Below are 12,316 nucleotides of genomic sequence, written 5' to 3'. Positions count from 1 at the left end.
GTTTGATTTTGATAGTGTGGTGTCTCTCATGCCTTGCCTTTAGTTTCACTTCCACTGAGCGCCTCAGCCTTGATTAGTTTCACCTGTTGTTTTTTGTTTGTTTGTTTTGCTTCCATCCAGCTGTTTGCGCTCCACTCATTTACCCTCAGTTCAGTCCTAGTATAAACAGTTATGTTTGTTCTGTACTGCTGTCTGCTTCACCTGGATTTAGGTTCTATGACTTCATTTTGGAATAATCTTTTGAACTTTTATCAGCCTAATAAAAAGTCCCCTTTCCCCTGATCTGCATCTGTACATTTGAGTTCCTACCTCAGAACAATATGACAGTAGTCTGTGATCTAACATAATGACATGCTCATTTTTGTTTTTCCATAAGCACACACTTTAAGTAGTTTCCTACAGGAAAACCTACCAGGAAATGTAAAAGCCTTAATGATCTAGTTATCAGTATTAGAGTAACCTATCAAAGCTCTCCTATCACCCCAAACGGGTTGGGGCAGATGGCTGCCCCTCCCTGGTTCTGCCAGAGGTTTCTCCCTGTTAAAAGGGAGTTTTTCCTTTCCACTGTCACCAAGTTCTTGCTCATAGGGGGCTACCTAATTGGTTTTCTCTGTGTTATTGTGGGCTCTTTGCCTTACAATATAAAGTACCTTGAGGCAACCGTTGCTGTGATTTGCCATATATAAGGCTTGGGCGTAGAAAACTGAATTGTTATTTAATAAGTTTTTGTTAGTTTTGTACTCAGATGAGGCCGTGAGTATGTATGTGCGCTTTATACGTGTACAAGCTGACAGCGTACATGTTTTGAAGGCCACTGTCATGAGCTGAGAAGTTGGGAGGTGGGGCCGGGGAAGAGGGCGCTCCCTGCAGCAACTGCAGAGCTTTGATCCCAGTATATCTGTCACCATATAAGATTCACAGAAGCGGATCGTGGTGGCATATGCAGAGGGTAAACAGAAAACCTGTGATGGTATGCAGAGTGACAGGAAAGCGGCATAGCTACGGGTGCGTCAAATAGACAAGCAGGTGGGCAGATAGATGCAAAGTGTGCTCACTGCAATGGGGACATGCTGCTTTGCTTCAGTGACGGACAGACACAAGGACAGACAGGCAGATTGACAGACAGCATGAGGATAACAGACGGCCGGACAGATGCACGATGGTACTCGGGATATGTGGTGAGACACTGGACAGGTATGGCGTCTAATGGCACACCTCTCAGACACACACACGGACAGCTGCCGGATGCTACAGTCCGAGCCGAGCAGAGACAGACAGATGCCCTTCTCTCAGCTGGAAAGATGCTGCACCCCTGCACGCATACACAAAAAAATACACACACACACACACACACATGCACACGCACTCAGTGCTCTGCTCGTCCCCTTCTATTCTCCACCTGTCTGCTCCTTGCTGTCAGAGAGCCAGACAGGAGGTGATGTTTGTTCCCTCAGGCACTGTCATCTTCTCTTTTTCTCCCCTCCTCACTCATGTCTCCTTCCTTCTCCTCTTCTCTCCTCTCCTCTCTTTTCCTTTGCATTTTTGTGTGGCATTTACTGTTAAAAAAAATGCTACCGGACTAGAAATACAACCAGTGAGAGACAGGAGTGGATTGTGGAGTGGCCTGTATATTTGTGAGTCTGTTTGTGGCGAGAGTCCAGGTATGAATATGACAAGGGCTTTGTGCCAGAGAGGGTACTCGAGCAATTGTTCGAATGCTAATGACCATATATGAATGCATTGTTATTTAGCTTTTCTATCTCACTCCTATTCTTCCTCTGTTGCTCATCCAGCTGGCCGAGATTCTTTCAGCAAATTATTCCAGCCTTTGAATGGCTGTTGACGATCAGTGAAGGAAAGGCAGGTGGGAAAGGGAGGGGTGAAAAGGGGATAGCTGCTCTCCTACTTTAAATCTGAACATTATGTCAAACATGAGCCCACTGGAAAACATTCCTAGAACAGCATGTCAGTGTGTCTGATAGAGCTGGGGTTTAGCAGCTCGGCCGCTCACATTGTATATAATGGGGCTGTAAAGTCCAGATGGCAATTGTATTTTTCTCTATACTTTGAATTTGTGCATTTATGCATTAAGAAAAAAAGTGCATTAGTTAGGACTGACGCAATGTCTTACAGGCAGTATTTGTCATTTCAACAAGTGACAGCAGTAGCACAAGAGATTCAATAAAGCATTATTCAGCCTTTGGGGAAAGACTCACTGAAAGCAATGTAATGCCCGCACATGCTTCCTACAGTATGTGGCAAAAGCGAATTGCTTTGCAAAGCATTGTGGGATTCCTCGTGACATGGGACTGACCAGCAATGCACAGAAAAAATGAAAGGACTGAAATCTTTCTTTCAGCTTTATTCAAATTTGATCAAAGTTCAATTGGTGGTTACGAATTGCAAATAAATAACAAAAACAACTCTGTAGTGCAGTGGTGTGTCAGGAGGCTTGCTCTTTGCTGCAGTGCAAGATCACTGTTGCACTTACAGAGACCTCTCTTTTCCATCTCCCTGGCATCATGTGCTAATTGGCACTGCATCACATAAACTGCTGGAGAAGGATGCTTATTTATACAATGTGTATTTAATGTTGTTGACTTTATCACTTCTGGGTTGTTTTCTCCATCAGGCGTGAAATTTCTTAAACTGATGTTCACTTTTAAGCTGAAGACACTGATTTATTGTGCTCTGAAGTGCCTAACATTAGCAGGCGCCTGAGCATTTACACATCAGGAAAAGATCTGGCAGTCCATTTTCACTCCCAACACATCACACAGTCCCATTTGGTCAGAAAAGCCCTTCTTGGTATACTTGTTTTTCGGAGGCACAGGGATACCCGAGCATCAATTTTCAGCATGAGTGAGAACAAAAAAAAACAAAGAAACTACAAATGTCTGGATGAAGGCTGGCATAATCACACAACCTTCAACCAGAAGACAAGCGTTTGAATACTGTGTAGCACCCGGTTTATACACTTCATTTCCCTGTTGCTTTGGACTCTTGGTTAGATTTGAACAGTAAATTACGAGGTTCGGTCTAGGCACTGAAAGTGTGGGGAGCTCATGCTTGTGGTTAAAATACACTCTAACGGTGTAATGCACACATTAAAAAAATACAATTCTTCCATTTGCAACAAACTTTGGGTAACATTTGGCACACTTGGTAACCAACAGTGACAACACCAGCAGAGCCCTTTTTGCCTGCAGTCTTGTGTCGATTTCAGAAATTCTATTGCATTGCACTGTGTGCATGTTGAAAAATGACAAAGGTGTACCCAGTGCATCATGATGTAAAGCACATAAGACGTGGCCAAGCCTGTGTGTGTGTGGTAGAAGCAATTCAGTATTCATCTCCTTTTTTAGTCCTTCTTCCTGAGGCAAGCACTGCTGTGTCATTTGAAAGTATTGCACTGAAGCACAGCAGTAAAGTTGCACAGTGTAAAAGCAAAACAATAAGCTAAAAGATGCAAAGAAGCTAAGATAAAATTGATATATCAGAACATATTTGTCACGGACCTGAGTCAATTGACAGAGTGGTTTTAATTGTTTGCATTTTTAAGTTTTGTTGGTTTTCTTATTTTTTTTATATTGTTTTACGTATTTTTTCCCTTCAGTGTTTTCAGCCCTGTTCTTAGTTCCTAGTTACTTTGGAGTTTGATTTTTCCCTCAGTGTTCCATGTTTTTGTGTCAATTTCTGAAGTTCATTCATGTGTCTGTGTTTATCTCCGTTTACTTATCTCACTTCCTGCTTCAGTCTGAGAGTTAGCTGTTCCTTGTGCCTAGCTTTTACTTTTCCTTCCCTGGTCTCATCCTCTGTGCTTTAGTCCAGCTGTGTCTTGTCTCCCCCAGCTGTCTCCACTTCCCTGATTGCCACTCTTTATGTATATGTATAATGCTGTTCTCCCATCAGTCCTCTATCAGAGCATCTGTTCATCTTGCTCCAGTGTTTCTTAGCCCCAGTGTGTTTTCAAGCTTTATGTTTCAGTAGTTTATAGTTTTCAGTTCCTTTGTGGACCTTGTCCTTTTGCCTTTTTGGATTCCTTGCCAACAGCCTAAATAACCTAAATACCTTTTGTTAATTCTTGCCTGCATTTGGGTCCTCCACACTACACTGAGTCAGCATAATATGCAAACTATGACAATATTATTTATTTGCTGATATATCAGCATTAACATTTGTAGAAATAAAATTCATATAAATGAAAAATGTTAAAAATGTAACACCCTTCAACCACGTTGCATAGTTCGTCCAGCTCTGCAGATTCCCTGTTGGCAACACGTGTTTGATACGCCACGAACACAAACATCTGAGCCAGGTCGGATGATAATAAGCAAGTTTATTTTTACACTGCATTGTTATATTATCTTAGTATGAACTCATAAATAACTACATACAAGAAATGTGTTAGACATCCATTTGTGTTTACTTTGTTAGAAACAAAATGTCAAGCAATATATCAGATTCTTAAATATATCACTATGGGCCTTATGTATAACTCCTATATCCCTAGGGCACTAAGATAAATACAACTATTATCAAATTTACCTCTTTCAAAATGTAAACAGCTTAAAACCAATCTGTATTTGTTAATAAATTAAAAATAACTCTTTGCTATAGTAAATGTGTATTATATGTATTATATTATATTATGTATTATAATACATAGTTTATCTCTGCTCTGATTAAAGCAGATATATTTAGTTAAAAGCAGAAGTACCATCCTATAACACAATCCTGAAATCAAGTCCGGCCTTGAGTTGTTGACATTGAACAAGACTGCAAAGTAATGACTGCTTTCCAGTGAAGCAATCAGCTGATCACACAGCATCGACACAGTTCAGCATCTTACAAAATTGTCTAATATTTGTCAAGTCACGTTTATTTGCAGAGCCCAAAAACAACCAGAGGAGGTGACCCAGAGTGCTTTCCAAGTCCTGATTTGAAATGATAAGATAATAGGATTTTGGATCAAGCATGAAAAATAAGAATAGACAGACAACAAAATTTGATCAGTGCTGCTCATTTCATTTTCAGTTTGTAACTACCGTCTCAGAAAACAGGAAGGTCGCACGCATGTCAACGAAAACTTTCAGTTATTTTCACTTTTGTTATTCAGAAGGTTTAAAGCAAAATTTGATCACAGATGAAAGCCAAAGAGATTTGGATTCAGTACAGAGTCACGGGGCGAGATTTGGATTTGATAGTATTAAGCCCCCAACTCTGATTATACACTCATCGTGTATTAGAAAATAAAAATAAAGAATTTTCTGTCTTGTAAATAATTAAAGCATTGTGTGAAGTTTGGTTCTCCTTTGAGGAGCGGCAGATATTTAATGAATGCCAAATACAAGCTGAGCGTTCAGGGTTATCTCAGCAATTCAACCTTTCATGGCCAGTGACTAACTTCTTTCTACAGAACTGAACATGATAGATTAATGAAAGCAAAACAGCATAAAATGTGATTGATTTACTACTTAATTTGTTCTTGCTAGTTATCCTAATAAAAGGAGAAATGAATTGACTAATCTCTTGATATTTTGTAAAATGTGGAATTTTATTTTGGGAGTGTAGTTCCTGCTTAGAATTTATAATTAATAATTTCGCTGGGACAAAATTGCCTTGTTGATGTCCGAGGTCAGGGGAGAATGGATTGCTATGAGCTGATAGGAGGGCAACATTAAAGCAAATAAATGCTTGCTACAAACAAGGTATGCAAAAGAGCATCTGAACCCACAATGTACGAGAACTTGGAGCAGATGGACTACAGCAGCAGAAGACCACACCAGGTACCACTTCTGTCAGCTAAGAACAGGAAACTGAGGCAGTTTACACTGACTCACCAGACCGGAAAAAAAAAACCATCGCCTGGTCTGCTGCATCTCAATTTTTATCTACAACATTCAGATGGTAGGGTCAGAATTTGGCGTGAGCGGCACAAAAGCATAGATCCATCCTGCCTTACAGTAGCAGCTCAAACTGCTGCTGGAGGCGTAATGGTGCAGGGGACTTTTTTGCACACATCATGCCCCATAGTACCAAACAACACAGCCGACCTGAGTATTGTTGCTAATAGTGTCCATTTCCTTACTGCAGTGTATGCATTTTTTATGGCTGCTTTCAGTGGGATAATGTGTGATGTCAAAAAGCTCAAATCATCTTGAACTAGTTCCTTGACCATGACAGCGAGTTCTCTGCACTCAAATGGCCTCATCAGCAGTGTTGGGTAAGTTACTTTAAAATAGTAACTTAGTTACATTACTAGTTACTTCTCTCAAAAGTAACTCAGTTACTTCAAGTTACTCGTTACTTTCAAAGTAACTAGTTACTAGGGAAAGTAACTTTGGTTTTACTCAGAATTCTCTTGTTAATGTGTTGCTTCCATAACTTTGCCAGTCTTCTAGCTTGCTTACTTGCCACAAGTGCACTGTGCCACCTACCAATAGAAAGGAAAAAATAATGTGCCCATTTCCACGAGAGAAATCCCACGCCTGGACCGTCATTGACTACTGCCATGATTCTAGCCTACGTCACAGTGTCATGTGCGCCTTTTACATCCAACACAAAAACTGAAAATACTAAAAGTATTTCTTTGTGCCCCCCTTTCCCTTTTAATGCCCTACATGGACCCCTGGCAACACTTTGCTAGATCTGCACCTGCACAGTTACCAGCTGTCAGCTACTTAGAAAAGGATCCTGGTGTTATTTGTCTGTCAGAAACAGTTCATAACTTCCCTTCAACTCGTTCATGTCACCTAAAAGGTAAACCTGTTTCTCCATCACAGCTCTGATGATTCAGTAAGGACATCTCCTGGTTTCATCTTCATGTTTCCCTCTCACCAGATAACCAAACCATATCATGACCAGCAGCTTTTTTGCAGCTGTGGCTCCAGCAAACATCAGCTGATACTAGAAATTAATATTAAATAAATTCTAACAACAGCTGATCAAGCTTAAACTGCTGCTGTTGTTTAGCGCGACATCCGCTGGTTTCCTCTTTCGGCGCAAAGTGGGCGATAAAAAAACAAGAGAGAAAAGCCGATCAGCTGATCATTGATCAGTTTCATGATTGAAGTAGAAACGGGAGAGGGAGGGGAGAGGATGAAAGAAGAAGAGGCAGCTGTGCAGCGTAAACAGAATAACTCCAGCTTTGTGCCTTTTTCATTGTAGCTGAATTACGGGACAAACTGTTTCTTTTCACCTCAATAAGAAACGCGTAATATTTTCTCTGAATACCAAACGGGACGGTTGGCAACTCTAATAACTTATGAACAAAATAAAGTTCAACATCATTAGCTTCATACGGTTCTTGGAGTGAGTGCATACACTCATGAAGTTTAGTAACTTCAGGTCACTGCAACAAGCCCAGGTACAGTTTTACCGAGGGATGGGTGCAGGACCTTGAAATGCACCGTGTAGAACGAAAGACCATCGTACGTATCATAAGTTTACCAGTCTCACAAATCGTCGTCATAAATACACATTCCTTAACCGTTTATTAATAGGACCTTTGAGCTCAACGGTAATTAATTAGTAGTGGAAATAATTTCTGGTAGCATCACAGAAATGTAGCAGTGACAATAATACTGTATGCTGTAATCGTACTGGGCAATTAGTGATACAAAACAACTGTTTTATCCTGTGAATAAAAGTATATGTTTTTGTCAATGTACCATAATAACAGAAGCGAAACGCAATATTGTGTCAGGACAATTCACTATTTATGCACAATAAATAAAGGAGCATAGCACGACAATTTCTGTTCAGCGCCAGACTTGCTTGTAACCTATATCACTAATTATGTTATGAAAATGACGTATTAACTACTAAAAAACACTGACCTTCGTGTAAATGCTTGGAGCAGACTAACCTGTGAGCTGGAGTGTTCTGGGACGTTATATTTGATCTTTGAATGGCTGCAATCCAGGCCATCCGTCGCGTCTTTGTTACTTTGGAAACATGGCTCGAACAATTTCTCTTCAACGACGTAATCCGATAACAACCGATCTCTTTACCCGTCAGCTTCTCGTGGCTGTCATGCGACCAGCTATTGCAGTTAATAATACAACAGCTTCTTGACATTTTTGTGTTTCTTTTTATCGCTGTATAACTGATTTCAATTGAAAGCCTGCGTGTGCTAGTACCGCTTGCCACGAGTTCCCAGAATCCTTTGCGGTTCTACCCGTGAATGACGTCACATTTTCAATCTCTATATAATATGCATGTTAAATTTTATATTTTGGGTAAAATATCAAGTCTTTTCAAGTAAACCGGTTCAAGTCCAATTCAAGTCCCAAGTCATTGGTGTAAAAGTCCAAGTCAAGTCACAAGTCTTAGAACATTTTTTCAAGTCAAGTCTAAAGTCATAAAATTAATGACTCGAGTCTGACTCGAGTCCAAGTCATGTGACTCGAGTCCACACCTCTGGTAACTACCCTATCTAAATCACAGTAACGACTAACGCGTTCCTGATTTTGGCATAATAACTAGTTACCGTGCTCGTTACCACAATAATAACGTAGTTACTGTAACGCGTTACTTAATAACGCGTTAGTCCCAACACTGCTCATCAGTGACCAGATCTCAATCCAATAGAGCAGCGACCGTGTGATGCTAACATGTCATTAAGGGCCAAAATCACAGATTCAACAAGTTGCTGGGAACAATCCTCAGAGATTAGGCTACTTTTTATGCTTCTCGCAAGTAAACAAAGCATCTGGTTTTGCTGGTTCTGATACAATCAAACCACTTCAAAACAACTAAACAGACAAACTGATGTGAAAGGAAGGTCGCTTTGTAGACCTACATGGTATTCACACATTCTGTCAACTTCTCATATTGTTTGAAAAACATTAAAATGAGGGTTTAAAAAATACTCACTGGTGTGCCGCTTTACTAAAACAATCGTGCTCATTTTAAAACATTCTTCTAAATGTAATTTAGCTGTAAATCATGTTGGGTTTATTTATTTATTTTGTAAGAGAAAAGTATGTTAACAAGGACAAACAAGGCTCTGGGCTGGTTGTGGTACTGTGCCCCAAATCTTGGCCCCGTGATAGAAAAAATTGTTTGCCCGCTACAAAAAAAACAAAAACAAACTTTATTTGTATGCTCTCCCCATGGCTATTTTCACCAGTTAAAATTAATGTAAGTTTAAATTTGTGTTCATTTAAATTTTTAATGGCAGACGAAATAATCACTACATCTTGAAATTAATGGTTAGATCTAAAAATTATCCTTTCATTCAAAATTTCAGCCAAGGTTTCCTGTGCCCTTTGAGAAAAGGGGTCATACAGAGGGTGTTACAATTGCCCCCTCATCTCCACTACATATTTATAAAATCATACCGTTGCTTATTAGGATGCGTTTGGAAACATGTGTTGTGTGTCAATTAAGCAGGACCTTGGTGCAGTATTTGATATGCTACCTCACAACCTGCAATGGAAGGTCCCCACGACTACACAGCATATTTATAAGTAGTCTAGGAACACTGCCTCAGCATTATTTCAGTGTAAAAGCAAACATCTATTTCGACACAGATGACCTCTTTTTATCTGAGCTGCAAAAAGCACAAATGCTATTTTCATTTTTGTCTTTGTGTTTTTTCACACCTACAACCTGCACAGAAGTACATTTTATAATCATAGCTGTCTGTGGTAATTACTCAAAAAAGCTAAAACAAACAAATGATATGTAAACTTTAGAAAAGGTTGTCAGAGGTGTGGGAAGATAAATGTGGCGCATATTGTATTAAAGTGTCTAGGCATGCTTCTGGATCAGGACTGTTTCATATATTTATGAATGTGTATACATACAGTGCTTTGCAAACACAGCCTACTGGCTGTAACGCAAACTCATTGGCACTACACAACATTTTACCAGCATCAGATAAAAGCACACAAATGCACACAAGGAAGATGACACACAATTATCTAAACCAGACTTGTCGAAAGTAAGCAGCGGCATAATTAATCATACCTGGGTGCAGCTTTTACATTATGTTATGTTAAAGCAGGGAAGCTATTGCCTACTTGGTCATTACATTACACAGAAAACAACATGATGAAGATTAGCAGTGTCAGTGAGCATATGAAACAGTAGCGAGAATGCTACAGAGCAAATAAGCCGAAACACCCAGATGCTAGTTGTCTACCAGCTGGATAGCTGCTAAATAACCAAACAAAAGTCACACAAAGCCTACAAGCAGAAGGTCTCACCATCAGCATAAAGCTAGTTCAGCAGAGCACACACACACACACACACACACACACACACACACACACACACACACACACACACACACACACACACACACACACACACACAAAAGCTAAACTGGCAAAACACACCAGGTACCTGTGGCAGGTTTGATAGCTTCTTTCATCACTCATGCATGGAATAAATCTAATCCATCAAAATCTTCTTTGTGCGTATAATCAAGACTTCGACCTGGATGTGTTGTGTGCAGCCTAGACTGAAAATGTATGGGGGGGTCCACATTGACTCCGGGCCTGAGACCCAGACTCTGCTAAGGTTGTTCTGTTTCTGTGTGTGATGCTTGAAAGTTTGTGTTTCCTATATTTCTGCATAAATAGGACCTTACAGATCATCAGGTTGTATCTCAAACCCTAAATGTGAATATAAGAATCACATAATTGTAAAGTATACATTATTATTATAACTGTAATCATGCCAGCTTTTGATAAGCATCAGTTGTATAGCAAGTAATTTATTTGTTTTTTATTGGATTTGATAATGTTTCATATGTTCAAGCATGAAAAGTATGCTAACTTTTCAGTATCTGGTGCAGCTTTAACTCACAAACAGCTCGCTTCAGGCAGCATTCCTGGTGGATTAAGGTCAGGATTTTAAGTTGACTGTTGCAACACATTAATGTTCATCTCTAGCTGTTCTTGGGTAGAACATCCTATTTTTAAATTTTCCTTTGAAATCAGTGGTAGATTTTTAGAATTGATTCCCCCATCAGCAATGGCAAGCCATGCTGGTGAGACGCAGCACAACAGTCCCAAATCATAGCCCTACCACCATGTTTCACAGATGGGAAATTTGAAAAGTGGGAGATTATTATGCTGGAATGTATTTTTTTCTTTTTTCCTGCTTCCCATGTAACAAAAAAGTTCTGTTTTGGTCTCATCTGTTCATTAAACAATCTTCCAACCACAGGTGTGTTCCAACTCTGTGACAGAGCCTGGGGCAGAAGTTTTTTGGTCTCTTTCTGCCACTTGGTACCAAGCAAACATAGTGACACACACACTCAGAGAAAGAGAGATACACAGTAATAGTATATATCAGTAATCAATAGAACAGTAATCAGTAATTTCAGCAGCGCCATTTCAACTTTTGATCAGCACCATGGACAGCAACCAGAGCCTGAGGTCAGGGGAAAGGACACATGTATCTAAGCTTATGCTATAAACTCACACAACCTTCTTCAACAAGCCTACCACAAGTCTGAAACAGATTTATTCTGGCTAAAGTAACACAAAGGCAACATTAATGTCTGTAAGCAAGGAGCAAAAGAGAGAAGCCCATTAACCACAGGTCCTCACAGACTGGACAGGGTCACCATATAACAAGCCTCATTCAACAATTATTTCCAATCCACCAGTTTCTAGATATATCGCACAGTTTATTACATTATGAATGCATATCTTCAACATGTTTCAGTCCTTTACAAAAACACAAATACAATCTATTCACCCATCAGAACTTCATCTTTCAGGCCTTGCTCTCACCAAAGCCATTGACAGAACTGTTCAAATCCAAAGTCCTGGTGCTATACTCACCCCGCTCTCTCCCCTCCTTCCTTTTTCTGAGCACCACCTTTTTTTTTTTCTTGTTTTCTTCTTCTTTTGCTTGCTTAATATAATTTATAATGCAGGCTGTGCCGATGAAGTGCTCTAACACACTCACCGGTAACCAAACATTGCTTAGGTCAACAGGTTTGTGTATTTTCTAAATCAGTGCTTGACAGAGGGCAAGGTGAAGAGCTACAAGCAACATATTTTCCCAGCATGCCTCCCTCCCTTTCATCAAAACCTTTCAGAAAAGGCATCCATTTTTAATTAAGTGTAAAATAATTGAGTAAATATTTGTAGCTAAAACTCAATTCATAAGGAAAATATATACTGAATTTAAAACGTTAGGCTGTGGGTGACATGATAGAGCCATGACTTTAACATTTAGTAACAATTTCATGATCTGTCAGACTTTTTAGGCGATAGAGGTTAACTGGGTTCCCCATATTCTCTGGGCCCTGGAGCAGCACCCCATCCACGTGAAGCAGTGCTCTTTT

The sequence above is a fragment of the Astatotilapia calliptera genome, chromosome 18 (assembly GCF_900246225.1).
Source record: "Astatotilapia calliptera chromosome 18, fAstCal1.2, whole genome shotgun sequence".
In the NCBI taxonomy this organism is placed as follows: Eukaryota; Metazoa; Chordata; class Actinopteri; order Cichliformes; family Cichlidae; genus Astatotilapia; species Astatotilapia calliptera.
Note: the sequence above shows the minus strand (reverse complement) of the source record.